Below are 15,901 nucleotides of genomic sequence, written 5' to 3' on the forward strand. Positions count from 1 at the left end.
TTATATTCCCATGTACCTTACACATGCCAGAACCTCAATAATTGCATTTATGAAAATAGATTTGTATTACATGAGTATACATTCCAACTCTGTTCCAGCTGTAAAAGTCTTAGCAAGCATGTCTAGTAGGCCTTTTCCATAAAATGTTTCTAAACCAGTTGGCAAGAGGCTACATTCTGAAGAGTAACTGGAGACAAGCAATTTATTTTTCGGGACTCATAACAAACATAGCCTGGAGTACATTTTCAGACATGAACAGCCTGATCCCTGAAGAAATTAATAAAATAAAAATGAAAACTACATTATAAAAGGTCTTTTTGAAGGAAGCAGTAATATTTAGTCTGGATAAAAGAATATTCCGGGTGAACACAATCGCGAGCTTTAAATAACTGTAGGATTGTCATGCAAGTCAATGAGTAAACTTGTTCTGGATAGCTGCAGAGGGTCAACTGCTGATAAACTGAAGCATCTAAGAGAGCAACAGGCCTCCCTAAGAAAGGAAGAGGTATTTTAGCGGAGATTGAATGCCAGCAGTCCTTGGTGATTTGTTCTGAGTGATTTATTTCTCCTTGCTCAGTTAGGGATTAAATGATGCCTCCAATGGTTTTATCTAACCCTGAAATTCTATGAAAGACATCACAGTGAAAGTGTCCTGTCACCATTTGACATATCAATACATCAGATTCTATACCTAAGCAAGTTAATCAGCATAATTTAAATTAGACCCTTTAAGAGATGCCCTAAATAAGTCACCACTGCCGACTACAACTTATATCACAGTGACAGGAACAAGTAAAACTTCTCCCAAATGCTAAACTGATAGTGCAGATGCAGCCTGCTCAAAACCAAGATCTGACCCACCTGGAAAAAAGCACTTGGGAAAGGTTACATTGACTAAGGAAGCAGGCCATTTGCATATTCCTCATTTTCTCCCAAAAGTCTGTATTTCTCGCAACATAGACCTCAGAATCCCACTTCTATACCCTTCCCTTCTCCCTACTTCCTTTTTTTAGAAATACTTACACATCAGACATAAGAACAGTAGTTTGATTTACACAACTGTGTATTGTAAAAATTTCTTATGAAATTTAAACCAAAAGCAATTGCCTTCAAGTAGATCACAAATGTTGGGCATACTATTAGGCATTGTTTGCTTTTACAGCCATCAGAAGGGTTAATATAATCATAGCAGACATCAAAACCAGGGCAAATTTGTAATTAATTTCAAAATGTCTTCTGTTTGATTCTCATTGCTCCCATCCTTTATAACCCATAAGAATATAAAAAAAAGAAAGACTAATTATCAGGACATTTTTCTTCCAATATAAATTGTTGAGATTATTAGGTAAAATGTTAAGTTTTTCAGATCAGCTAGTATTATCAATGATAACTATTTTCAGACATCATTAGGTTTAACATTAGCAAACTCGTACCAAACATGGCCAACAATCAACCGATGACTGAACAAATTTGGAGTTTGTCCATTAGAAAATCTAATCTCCACACTTAGCATCCAATTATCTGCTATATTCCATACTGCCAGGTGATTTATTTTAAAAGGTCATTTTGAATATTCTCAGCCACTTAGCCCTTTTAAAAAGCTACATTTGATTAAATCTGGGCACCAAGTCCTTCACAAATATTCTGAGGTCATTGTACAAGTAAACATGACAAATTCAAAAACAAATGTTTTTGGATTCCTTTTCTTTTGCTTGAATATGGGTATAAATATCTCAAAATGCTGTTACACATGTGCATTAGTGACCTACACAAAATGTAAATGCATCATAGGATATTACAAGCCATGGGGCTGCTGACCATTATCTTTCTGAGAACAATTACATATTCCTGTAATAAGTTGCATCAATAGCAGTCAGTTATCACAAGAACAGTCTACTAACCCTTGTCACAAATGTATTGCTGTGTATCACATTTATTTTCACCTGAATTATTCTCAAAACTTAGTGTTGCTTCATATCCTAAAAATAGCCACTCCAATTCCCTTGTGTGTTACCCTGCTCTGTTCCCAGGAGGTAGGACAGTGCTATAAACAATGCTGCATTTTTACAGATGAAGAAATAATGAAATATAACAGAGGTACAGCCACTTTGCCTGAATCCTCTTGAAAATCAATAATGAGGCAAGCAATAAACTACGGGGGTCAAGGTTTACTGTCAGCTGTCTGGTGTCCTCTGCAGCCCTTCTGTGGGCCTTAATGAGCACATCCTCACAACAAGGACAGAAAAGACATTTGAAATCCTCGTTTTCTCCCAAAAGTCTGTATTTTTCCCAACATAAACTTTGACACATACCAAACAAACTGAATGACAAGAAAGTACATTGAATGTTTATAACCCTGGATTTTTCCCTTGCTTAGAGAAATAGAGATTATTCAAAATGTAAGCACCAGGAGAAGAAGAAATGGATAATTAGAAGCTGAACTTTCCATGACCTGTCCACAAAGTATTGGGTCAGCCATCAGCATTGTCCCACAGAGCACTGCTGAGTTGCAAAGACAGATTTCCTCACTGAGAGAAAAAGATTCACACCCAAGCCTTCACTCCTTCAATTTTCTTTGCCTTCACAAACAAGGATATATAATGGAAGAAAGGAATACATTCCCTTTTTCCGCCGAATTTATCCAAGGAGGCCCACCAAGAAACAACTCTTCCTCAACCCCATAGTGACCCCCTTCACACACCTTTCCTTCTCAAAGCACCCTGAACAAAATATGGCCAAAGAAGACTGTCCCACATGGAAGAATCCCAGTTCAACTACAGACTTCCCTGCCCAACTGCAGGAAAAAACTACCCCAAGATGGCCCCATCTGTTCACATGTTAGAAAATTCAAGGGGAAGTGCAGAGCCCAGGGTGACCTTGAGTATGACTGTCAGAGTGTTTGTGACTGCTGGGTGGGTAGGTAGGGCAATTGTTTCTTGGACAACTTCTTTTTTTTTTTTAATATATTTTATTGATTTTTTTTTTTTTTACAGAGAGGAAGGGAGAGGGATAGAGAGTGAGGAGAAACATCAATGAGAGAGAAACATCGATCAGCTGCCTCCTGCACACTCCCCACTGGGGATGTGCCCGCAATCAAGGTACATGCCCTTGAGCGGAATCGAACCTGAGACCCTTCAGTCCACAGGCCAACGTTCTATCCACTGAGACAAACCGGTCAGGGCTCTTGGACAACTTCTTAAAAAGCTGAAGAAACTCATAAGAGTGAGCAGATTGGTGGACTATAGCTATAGGAGGGAAGACTAGCCAAGACTTCTTCCCTCACCAGGTTCTGATGACCATCCCTCCCCTCTTACAGTGAGTCAAATTTTTCTTGCCAGACTGTTAGCTGCTTGAGAATTATGACTTGAAACATTCACCAAATGTCTCTCACATGCCTACTGCGTACCATGCACATTGTCTACATGTTCGTGAATCCATTAGAAATTTTAGAACAATAATTATCAGTAAAAAAAATGAAGAATTCATTTCAATAAGATTAAAAATATACACTCCAATATAAGTGGTGGCAATCGCCTCACTTTAACAAGATTATAAATTTGTTTTACAATAGAATGCATCATTTGTAAAGCATTTTTCCTCCCCTATACAATAATAATCAGGACCTGATTCTACAGGTTATGAAAATCCATAATCCTGAACCATAAGGGAATTTAAAAAAACAAAAAAACTATGCTACGATATTGAGATCTGTAAAAACAGTACCTCTAGCCCTGGCTGGTTTGGCTCAGTGGATAGAGCGTCGGCCTGGGGACTGAAAGGTCCCAGGTTCGATTCCGGTCAAGGGCATGTACCTTGGTTGCGAGCACATCCCCAGTGGGAGGTGTGCAGGAGGCAGCTGATCGATGTTTCTCTCTCATCGATGTTTCTAACTCTCTGTCCCTCTCCCTTCCTCTCTGTAAAAAATCAATAAAATATAAAAAAACAAAAAACAAAAAAAAACAGTACCTCTTTGAAAACTGCCTTACTAGGAAAATACATAGATATAATAAGCGAAATATTTTCGTCAGTGATTTAGTAAGTCTTGCAGTGCTTCTTCAACTGCTATTTGGCTTGAGAGACCCAATATAAAAGTAGACTCCTAAAAACACTGGAAAGTAGTACAGTGTTTTTAACTAAAAAGTTAGTCCAACAGAATGCAAATGCCATGAGGGCCCAGTTTTTGTGTGTGTGCTGGTTTTTGCTATTTTGTTCACTGATGAGCCTCTACTGTCTAGAATAGCACCTTTCTAGAGCAGGTGCTTAATAAATCTTGGTTTAGTTAGTAAAAAAAATTTTTTTTAATCAGCAGTCCCATGAATGCCCCAGTTGTGTCTCCTAAGCACACCCAAGGTCCCACAAGGAGACGTTGGTTATCCTGCTCTTGCAATTGACATAGTTCAAGTTGGGTAATTCAGGCCCCAAAGACTACTTTTTAGGCCAAAACTCCAGAAGGATGAATCCCAGAGAATATAGTTCACTTAAATACTATAGCATTGGTTAAGCTCAATAAGAAATACCCCAAACTTTAACAGATATTTCCATTTGTTAACTGTTGAAAAAATGTGCATTCTGACATCATTTCAATCAATAGATTAATTGGCCACATGAAAATGTGTACAACAATTTGAATTCTTCAGGGTTTTTCTTTTGGTCTAATCCCTTCTTAATAATAATCACAGCTATCAGGTAATATACATATACTATGTGCTCATTAAGATTTGCGCACACATTTGCATAAAAATGTTGCAGTGATCCTTAAACAGATATTATCATCCTCACTTTGTAATCTCTAGCGGCTAAGTGACTTTCCTAAATTCCCCTAGCTGATGGTAGAGTTGGAATTCACCCTGTTCTGTCTGACTTCAAATCTAGGCTCTTAGCCCCTAGGTTACCTGTATATGTCACCAGCAGATGTGCATCAACTACTGGGGGAAAATACTGTGCAAAGTGATGAAAGTGGCTAACAATATAATCTTGATGTTTAACATTTGCTTAAGCTGCATGGCATGGTGGAAAGACCAAATGGTTTGGGAGCCAAACAGTCCTGAGTTCTAGTCCTGCTTCACTATGGACTATCAGAGTATCCCTGCAAAAACCATTTAACCTTCCTGAATCTCGATTCCCTTATGTGTAAACATGAAAATAATAATGCAAAATATTCGTGGGGTTTGTTATTGAGAGTTCCTGCTATGAAACCTGGCACAGAGTAAGTGTTCCTTAAGCCTAAATTCCCTTCCCTCTAACGGATTTGCTAAATTGGCACTGTGCTGATTTTTTTAAAGTGTTTAGTTCATCCTTGTAATACCATAATTACTGAATATAATGACACTGCATTCTCTAGAACTACAAAGTAGAATTTATAAACCGATAGAATATGAGTTGGAAGAGGCTTTAGAGGCCATCTGTTCCAACCTTTTCCATTTCCAAATGAAGTCCAGAGTGTTTAAAAGACATGCTTCCAAGTTTTTACAGAAAGCTCAATGCAAAGACACACTAGACCTTATGTCTCTCCACCCCAACTCCCACTCTATCCCCAGTTTTTGCCTCACATTGCACAGGCGTGGCAATGCATGTAATTTTCAGACAATTAAGCAGTATAAAATAACCTCAGTTTAATTGCATCCAATTAACAAGCCAAATTAGTGTTTCATATGTACACTATTAAATGAGTTGTCTGGCTTCCAAAAGAAATAAAACACTGTTTCAAATGAATCTAGCATTTCAGTGAGCAAAGCTACTTACAATTTAAATTACCTTTCCTATAATCTTCTTTATATGGAGTTAGACCTAATTTTAAAATAAATACTTTCTGCACTATCAGGATGCGAATTCAGGCTATATTTCAGGTATCAAAATGTTCTTTCTCACAGAACACATACGATTTTCTAAGATTAGTATATGTGGGTATGCGGTTGTGCATGCCTACCCATATATGCATGCTACAGATCACTAACAAAATACAAATGAGGGTCTGTCTATATTTACCTACTGCCTGATTTCAAAAGTCCCACCTTTTTATTGGGCTTTTGAAATCAAATGAATCTGCCACAGTGCAAATAATAAGAGCTTCCCTGATATATTGCTTTCTTTTTCAGAGAAAATCAAACAATCTAATAAATCTTAGTAAAAAAATAAAAGCATTCCTTTTCATTACATTGCACTACACTATCTGTCCAGTATTGTCATGATTTAGGTAAAAATGGACATCAGTCAAAAAGTGGTATTCTAATGAAGCATGAAATGAATCATCTATGGGTTCCTTAAAATATTTACACCTAAAAATACAAATAGCATATAACCTTAAAAGTAACCATCTTTATAAGCTGGTGTTTGATGGTCAATTTACTATTATTAGTTATAAATATTGTCTGGAGTAAGAAGTTTTATAGTAGGTTAAAATAATGATTCAGTACTGTACTTAAAATGTAGTGTAAATGGACAATCTGTCATACTTACTTGACCATGTTTAGCAAAACATTTTTATCACTTTTGTTATTTATTTTTAAGATGTCTGCTCATAGGATAGAAGAACTCAAATTGTCATGCAATAATGTCAACCTTTATTATTTCTCTTTAGGGCATTATAGCAATGTAACTGTCTCCTTGCTGCCAGTATACCCATCCCATATATACTTATAATCTTCCTAAACACACACGACTGCACCACTCCTCTGCTCAAAAACTTTAAGTGGCACCAACTTTCTCACACGATCAGGAACCAATGTACCTTTGCAGGTGCTCCTTCTCTCTCCTGGTACTTTATGCCCTACCCTTCCCTCTTAGTAGAATTTGCTGGAATTCTACTCAACCTTCAAGGCCCCCAGTCAAAAATCACTTCTTCCCACAAAGACCCTCTAGTCTTTCTGATTAGAAGAAAACATGCTCTCATTCACACTCTACTCTCACTTGTAAGTTTTAATGTAGCCACATGTCTTCTGTAGATTGTGAAATTGTTAGAGTCAGAGATCACCATCCTTTTACCTCTCAGTTACTCATTCTGAGCCCCGAGTCTGACTCCAGAGCCCAAGGTTGGAACTCCTACCTAAGCTGATTCCTTTTGCCATCTAAAGTGAGTTTTACACATTATATAAATTTTAAAACAGGGAACAAATTAATTAAATGGCACAGTTGACAAAATAGAACATGAGTCAAAAAATACATAAAGGAATGTTATTTTCACTAACTTCTTTTTCTATTCTTTTTCTTCATATTTTTTTGTTATTCCTCTAATCATATGGAGAATTAAAAAATAAGATCTAAACTTTTCCAAAGGTCCTGATATTTGCAATCCTGTGAGAAATTATCTGAGGAATTGAATGTTTCACTAGCTGTTTAGAAACATATAGATCCAGCTCATGCAGGGCTCCAAAGATTAATCAGTTACTTCCCACAACGACTTGTAAGGACTTCTCAATTGTTAATTATTCAGTAATTAAATCAATGGTGCTGGCCAATTAACTGGAGCCCCAAATAAGTTTTTTTTTTTAATGTAAATGATTTATTCTTTAAAAACTTATCTGCAAATAATAATAGCTAGCCAACCCCTCCAACTGAAGTCAGCAATTGAATCGTAACAAATTTCTACCAGGCCGGGGACCAGTGATGAGAAAGAAATATGATGAGACACATGATATATACATCAAACTACTAGTGCCTGCCTCCCAAATTTGCTCTCCAATGATCAGTCTCTAACCCTTAACAGGGTCAATAGTAGAGTCATCAGACATCCTGATATGCCAAGGACAGCCCCCACCCCCATTTATGCCAGGTTAGGTAATCATTCTAGTGATCAACCTGCCCACATGGTCTGGCCTCACCTTGCATCACCTCTCTTCTTATCTGTGCTCCAGCATCACTGGCTTGCTATCAACTCCTCAAAACACTGTACATCCCCCAAACTGAGGGCATTTGTATTATTCTCTCTTGATACAATTCTCTTTCCCTCTTCACACCTACCTTTTTCTACTTGACTCTTGTCTTTCAGTCTCATCTCAAACATCACCTCTTCAAAGAGGTGGCTTGTTCAGCCGCAAGACAGGGGGGATATACCCCTTGTTATACACTCCTTTATATTTCTTCCATAGCACTCATAATAAATGGGCATTACATATATTGGTCCACCATATTATTAATATTTGTCAACCCCACTAGATTAGAAGTTACTTTTCTAGTCTAGATCATTATATCCTTGGTGTCTAGCACAAAGCCTGAGCCATAGTGGAATGAATAGATGAAAAATTGTATTGACCAATGATGACTGACGCACTGTCATAGTACGCTGAAGAATGGATTAAGATTGTACATGAGTTAAAAGTCAAAAATGCTGGCTGGCCCTGAGTACTTCATGACCTTACATCCAACCACCTGGTGACTCAGAAGTGGTAGGACAAACCCCACCTGCTTCCTACCTAGATTCCTCTTTAGGCACACAAATATCATTTTCATCTCTCCAAAGCACTTTTTTCAAATAGGCCTAAATATGACTAACTAGTTAATCTTCAAATTTTAAACTGATAGGAAATCTAAAGTTATGAACACTTGTAGAATAGATCACATAATAGTTAGTAACTCAAGTGATTTGTGACACCGTTTATCAAGCAGTTCAGATTCTATTCCAAATTCAGTCATGAAGACAAGATAGTCCTATGTCTATGTTAGTTCCATGGTCCACCTCAGAGAAGCCGAAGACTCCATAGGCCAAGTAAGCTATGTTATCCCCTTGCACATGAGGACTTGGGAGTTGTGTCACAATAATAGATAAAGTGCTGAAACATTTTTCCAAATTGCTTAGAGCCATCTCATACCTACAAAATCTGGTTTATAACCTCCTTTTTGTTAGCATTACCATAAATAGCACATAGTAAGCAGTATTTTTTATTGTGATCAAGTATCAGGAACCAACAGAAAATTATATCACTTATACAATTTCCTTTAAACACATTCTCATTTCCATAAAGTTTTCCCATTTTCTCTCAATCCTCTGTATTTATCCATAGCTCCAAACACAGAGGAGCCTCACTGGAACATTCACTAAAGTTTTACTCACGATTAATTAAGGCTCTGCCTGTGTGGTTACAGCAAACCCATACATACTGGATGGTTGGACATTTCTTGAAACCTGAAGTCCACTGAGCTGAGTTAGCAAACTTCCTCTAGTCCTTTTTAAGTATCACTTAAAAAGTTGCAATACTTACATACCAGTATTAGCCAAAAGATGGATTCACAAAGAATTCATTAAAGAATGTAAATCCATTAACTGAAAGCACATCATTTAAATTGTGAACTATTTCTCCACCTACAGGACTACCACATATACCAACAGAGAGTTCTGCTGATGCTGACTATGAATCAAAATGTGAAAACAATGTTTATTTTTAACAGACTTAGGTGATTAGCGGCCTGTCTGATTGACAATCATCCATCCAGTAGATTTCAGACACTTTTCCCTTATTATAATAGTTGCCACATCAGGTATTAAATTATTCCACTTCCTAATGGATAACACTTTCACTCATGCCAAATAACATTTTCAATAGGTCTTTAAACTACTTTTCCTATGTTGAAGCTTTCCGGTTAACTTCAACTAATAATTGATAACTCAAAAATCTAAAACCAACACAAATAGAGTACTTGTTATTTATTAATGCTGCTATTAAAATAAGCCCTACTTTAAAAAAAATAATAGGCAACTTCTTAAATAAAGATTTTTCATTTTAAATTGAAGAAGCATAAAATTTTCAACCTGGTTTTCTGAATCATGACAAAGTGCCAAAGGCTCAAGCAGACACATGTACCATTATTCCACAAGGAACGCCTGCATACATGTTGTCGCTGTTTTGTTGTCGTAGTAACAAGAACATTTGTAAACACATCCCAGGTAAAAGGAACCCGATCAATCAAAACATTCTACTGGCTAATCTTTCAATGTAGTTAAACAACATGATTTTATTATGTAATAATATACACATAGTAAGTCCCTTTAAGTTCCATGTTTAATAGAAATATAGAAATGTTGTATCTACTTTAATGGTATTTTTCCAAAGGTCTCCATAAGGATCTAACCATTTAAGAATCAGTTACATTTTAAATTTGTAATATCATTAATACACTTACATTCCTAAAATTGTCCCCAAATCAATTTCACATCAATTTAATCATAAATACATGAATATATGTAGTCTTTAATAAAGCCAACCACATAAAATAAAATCACCATAACAGGAATATTTATGCCAATAAGCAATTTTTGTTTTATACCTGACCTATTTTCAAAGTAAGAAACATGGACCATTTTCAAAAGGTTCACCATTGTAATATAACATTTCTCTATACATAAGAAATATACCGAATATTTCAAACCTAGTGGTGAAAAAGGATTATGACACTTGAAGCACACTGCCAGTATTAAGTGGATGCTGGCAAATTCTTTTCACCTCAAAATAAAAATGGACCATTCTCATCATGACTCCTTAGTGTCCCACAGAAATTCTGTCTTAATAATGAAAATGATTTCTTATGTGGAAAGCATTTCTGTCTTGATAAATTATTTGGCCTATATCCTAAAAATCGAATCAAATCTACTCATTACGCAATCTACTTAGTTAAATTCTTGCTTTGGGAGTCTTATAAAGTGAAAAAGTGCAAGACATTTAAATTATAATATGTATGTATTATATGTAAAGTATATATTATTTTTATCTATGTAATATAATATATATGCAAATATTTCAAATAATTTGCTTTGCTCAAGGACAAACATCACCAAACATTACTATATCACTGGAGGAAATGTTTCTAATAAAGTTAAATGGTCCTTTTCTATGAGGCTAGATCATTGTAAATTTAATTAAAATTGATCTTATTAATATTTCAAGTAATTTCTGGGCTTGATTATGCACTACAAAGAAAAATTGTACTGAAGAGGAAAGTCAATAGCCTTTGACTAGAGCTCAGAGTATGCTAAACACACACACACACACACACACACACAAAAAAAAAAAAAAAACAACACACAGTTCTCTTGCGAATTACCAAAGTCTAGCATTTGGCGGTAGGGAAGAGTACCGATATTTATTTGGAGGTAAACTGAGTTATTTTTAAAATGGCAAAAAAAAAAGGAAGGAGAAAAATCAGTTCAGATTTTCCATTCTAAATGAAAGTACCGGAAACAAGCCTTTTTATGTTCATTTTAGGCCTAAGTGTGCAGAGAATAAGGCTTCCACAATGTCAGTTGCACACACTGCTTCCTGTGCGAATGCTAAGCCATTACAGGTGTCCTAAAGGCCTCCGGTGAAACCTATTATCAGGGGATTCCTCTGGTCCCCCGAAAGCTATCCTTACTGCCCTCCACCCGGCACATATTATTGCTCATCTCCTCCAACTGTCTGGATTAAGGACCCTCTCATTTCTCTGCACCGCCTGGGTTCAAGTACCCAGCTGCCCTCAGCAGAGCAGGTAAAAGCTTTCTCATGAGAGAGGACTAGTTCCTGCAGTCCTGTTTAGTTGGATGCTTTCAAGTCACAGAGAGAGAAGCCACTTGAAGAAAACCCTCCTTCCCTGCTTTTCCCCACTGGGAGCCACGTCCCCGAAGGACAACACCAAGGGGCACTTCCTGACCTTCTATCCCCTCATCCGATCTGGGCTTGGAGGGTTGGGGTCTTATTTTCTACTGTCCTCTGCAGCACTGGATGTGTTATGTAAGAGGGACAGGACGCGGAGGCACATGCGTATAAAGCGCACCGATCTGTGATAACAGCTGGGGTGGCAGATCTGGAGTCTCCCCCACCAAATACCACAGACTCCATACACACCCATCACCCCCTTCCCACCCACCCACCCCCCCAGCCGCCCCCACGGCAATGTTTTCCTGTCTCACCCCTTCCAGTACCAGACGCACAGAATGGAAAGGCGGGAGGAGGGGTGAAGGGAGGTGAAAGAGGAGGAGAGGCAGCAGCAGCACATCTGCTTTGATAGCAGCCGGCGGAGCCGCCGCGGCAGAGCCCCTCGTTAACCCCCTTCCTGTGGCTGCACCACGTCATGGAACATTCCCGGAACGGGCCAACGTTCCACCCACTTCAGGGAACAGACATAAAGGCGCAGACCCAGCTCCCCACCGTGCACAGCCCAAACACACATGTCCCTTCCCGGTCCCCGAGCAGGCGCACAGACCCACACGCATGCAAACCGCCCCCACCGGTCTCCACGCGTCCCCTGTCAGCCCGCGCCGCCGGGAGCCGCTCCGCGGCCGGTGCACCCGCAAGGCGAGGGCGCCTCCGCCTGAACCTTCCATCGAGACAGTCCCCTCCTTCCTCGCTTCCTTCCTTCGCTCCTTCCTTCCTTCCTTCCTCGCTGGGCAGGAGAAAGGAGTCGCTGAAATGCCAACAGCCGGCGCCTTCGCTGCGCTCCCTCGGCCGCAGGCCGGCGGCCGGCCCTCGCGCCGCCCGCCCCCTCCCCGCGCGGCTCGGCCGCGGCCCCCTCCCCCGCTACCTGGTGACGGGGCCAGAGGCGCGGCAGCCGCAGCGGTGGCCCGGCGGTGCGCGCCGGTGCACGTCCCTCATTAGTAACCAGGCACATTCCTGCCTCCAGCGCTCGCGCGCGGCCCCCTCCCCCGCCAGGACATTACGCAAAGCAGCCTCCCCTCATCTGCATAGGTCCGCGGCCAGGGTATTCCCCGCATTTCCCAACGCGCCGGACCCCCCCCCCCCCCCTCTCGAGGTCTCCCCCATCCCTGCCCCTTCCGACCCTCACCCTCGGGAAACCGGGAAGCACCGCGGACGCGCCGGGAGGGGCGATGGAGCCCGGCGGAGGCTATTTCGGTGTAAAGTGAAACAAGCTCCCCAGCGCTACCGGAGGCAGGAAAAACACAGCGCCCAGGCCACTTACCGAGCCGAGGAACCTACATTTCCGCCGCTCTGTCCTCCCAAAGGTTCAGTGCGCCCTCCACGCGCCCCCAGCTGCACCCAGCACCCCAAAGTCCAGATGCGTAGGGATATTGTCAACGAGCCAGGAGACCCTTCAAGTTGCTCCGGGGTCCCGGGAGCCTCGGCGTCCAAGACGCAACTTGGCCGAGACTTGTGCCACGGTCCGCGGAGATGTGTTGGTGGGGACCCTCCTCCAGTGGGAGAGACAGCGCTCCGCGGCTCCCGCTCGCCTGCTCTCCACCCCCTCACCTCCAGCCCGCCCCCCGCCGGCCGCCCGCCTCCGGGCCGCGAGCCCCTCGGACGGCTGTCAAACCTCGGCGGCCGCCGGGTGACAGGGGCGGGAGGAGGAGGGCGCGACGCGGCGGCCCGAGCCCGAGCGGTCGAGGGGGATCCTCGCAGCAGCAGCAGCAGCAGCAGCAGCAACAGCAGCGGCGGTGGCGGCCGCTCACCTGGAAAGTCACCGCTGAGTAGGAGAAGGAGGAGGAGGTCGGAGAGAAGGAGGAAGAGGAGGGAGAGGAGGAGGGGGAGGAAACCCCCCTGGTGCCCTTGTTCTCGCTGCCGCGGCGGCCGCTCCTCGCCGAGGCTGAGCGTGTCTGGTAGGGGGTGTCTGGTAGCATTTCCTTAAGGACAGGGGGAGGGCGGGCGCGGAGCGGGGGGGGGGGAGAGATCCCGACCGCCGGCCCGGGCTCCTCTTCCCTTTATTTATTTTTCTGACACTGTACGGAGCTGGGCCCGGGGCAGGGGCCGCCGGGCTCCGGAGGGAGCCGCGAGGACGGGCCGCAGCAGTGTGCTCGTGGGAGCCGCAGCGGCCGCCTCCCCTCCCCGGCGGTGGACGCACCGGGTTATTCCTGGCAGCGCCTCCCCGAACAGAAGTTACTAGGAGGAGTGCGCGGCGAGGGCGGGCGGGGCGGGGGGAGAAGCGGACGCAGGGAGGGAGGAAGAGGGAGAGACTCAGCCAGCGACGTCATCGGATCCCCCTGCGCGTCCCAGGGAGGGAGGCTGAACCAGAAAAACCAGTCTGGAGCGAGCTGGGGAGAGAGGGATGTGCTGCGCGCCGGGCGACGGGGGAGGGAGGCGGCCGGGAGCCCTGGGCCGGGCCCCGCCGCGGCCGCCGGGGCGGGAAGATCGCGGCTGCGCTCCCGCTTGCCGGGATCCGGGAACTCCCTGGAGAGCGGGTCTCTACTTGTCATGCAAAAACACTTGGGTGTCTCTAGGAGCCTGAGAATTTTCCTTTAGGGTTACGGAAACCTCCTCCTTCTCCCCCATCCCCCATCCATCTTCCCCATTTCCCATAGAATCATTCCCTGTCTTGGTCACAAACGGAATTATATAATAATTAGTATTGCCATTATTATTTTGTCCGTGTACCTCTGGTCCTTTGCCTCTCCCTCGCCCCGGCCTCGACTCACGATCCAGTTATCGGTCAAGATAAACAAAAATCAGACTGTAGGTAGCTCCCGGCTGCGTTTCCGGAGCTTTGCCAAGTGTTGGGCACTTTCCGAGACCCTGCGGAAGCAGGAACTTTTCACGCGCTCCAAATGCCCCAATTGCCTCCCCTGGGGTCACTCACCAGGGCGCCCTGGGCGCACCCAGCTCGGGAACCGCCGCTCGACCTCGCCGGGACATTCACATCATTGGGGGCTGTGGCGACCGGAGCCGGTGCGGGTTTCCCGGGGGGCCGGGCCGGGCCCCGGGCGAGCCGCCGCCTCCAGCCAGCGCGCTCCACGGCTCGGGAGGGAAGCGAGTGAGAGATCACACCCAGCGCCCGGAGCCCAGGGCCGAGGAGCGGGGGAATCCCAGGCGAGCGGAGGCCGGAGCTCTGGGCTTCCTCCCCGGCCGGGCGACACCCGGGGGACACCGGGGCTCCCTCGAGCCGTTGAACCCGACTTGTGTGGACTCGTGTGAACCCGCGGGGGAGGTTCCCAGGAGGCCGCAGCGGCCGAAGAGCGGCGAGTGGCTGCCAGGGCAGGGCTGGCGCCGGGAGCGCCTCCTCCGGGTGGTCTTCCCGCCGGGCGGGAACGGCCCGCCACCCTGCCCGGGAGTCCGAGCGGCTTGCCAAGGCGAGCGGAACCCAGTGGCCCCGGGCGCCGCGGCCCGGGCGGCCCTGCCCACCCCAGGCCTCGCCGCCGCCCTGCCAGGGGCGGAGTAAACAAGAGACGCAAGATTTGACCTGGCGCGACCCGGATTTCTGGCCGGGGTTCCCCCTGAGCAGGTGACTCGGTGGGCGGGGTGGAGATTCGTCTCTGGAATTCCGGGCCAAAGACATCGACTGTGGTTCTGCTCGGAGGGCAGGTATTTCACCAACCCCGGAATTTTTCGCGTCTCAAGTTTCAGATTTCGCGGAAAGGAACCAAATGGCAAGTCGTATCAAATAGTCCCTTCCTTGTTCATTAAAAACGAATACATTAAAAGGGGAGGGCAGCCTCTTTCCTGACTGCGAGACTAGCACTGCTAGTTTAGTTTTTGTTTTTCATTTAGACCTATAGTCGGTGTATTTCTGAGGACCCTATCCAAAGGCGACATTGCCCCGAAGGATGGCTCTGCAAAATAAAGCAGTTGGTACATTTTTTATGGTTTTTTTTTTTTTTTCCAAAGGAGAAACATCGGAATGATTTGAAGTAAGTTTCACTGTGTCCTTTCAGGTTGATCTCATTTAAATTCAGAGCCTATTTCCGCTTAACCAGCCTTTTCTTCCATTAAGTTCTTTACTATTCAGCCCTTCTTAACTTGATGCACTTAATAAAAAACTCCCCCAATCATCATATTCTCTTAAATGTATGCCTTTGCATTTGTAAACATCCCATTTAAATGCAAAACGTAATTTTCAACATGTTTTTTTTTTCACTTCCAAACCCACCTGCTATGTACGCCCAGAGTCCATTTTATTTAATTGGTTAATAGAGAAGATTAAGCAGGTTCTTTAAGAACCCAATATCCCTTCAGCACACGCAACAGCAGCTGCCCAAGCTCCCAGAAACTAA

General features: G+C 43.8%; 1 protein-coding gene across 17 annotated transcripts in view; it reads right to left on the reverse strand.

The window, feature by feature from the left end:
* The window catches only part of HIVEP2 (HIVEP zinc finger 2), a 182,288-nt gene extending 167,103 nt beyond the window's left edge, over positions 1-15,185 (reverse strand). For 8 of the 17 annotated variants that reach the window (XM_079780256.1, XM_079780258.1, XM_079780255.1 and 5 more), the window contains exon 1: positions 12,883-15,067. The gene's annotated coding sequence lies outside the window, so the exon portion shown is untranslated. Of the gene's footprint in view, positions 1-12,193; positions 12,389-12,486; positions 12,793-12,882; positions 15,068-15,090 lie in introns of those variants that run through there. The other 9 variants (XM_079780253.1, XM_079780264.1, XM_079780247.1 and 6 more) reach the window with 6 other exon arrangements.
* Positions 15,186-15,901: the final 716 nt, after the last annotated feature.

Source organism: Cnephaeus nilssonii (genome assembly GCF_951640355.1).
Source record: "Cnephaeus nilssonii genome assembly, chromosome: 9".
Lineage (NCBI taxonomy): Eukaryota > Metazoa > Chordata > Mammalia > Chiroptera > Vespertilionidae > Cnephaeus > Cnephaeus nilssonii.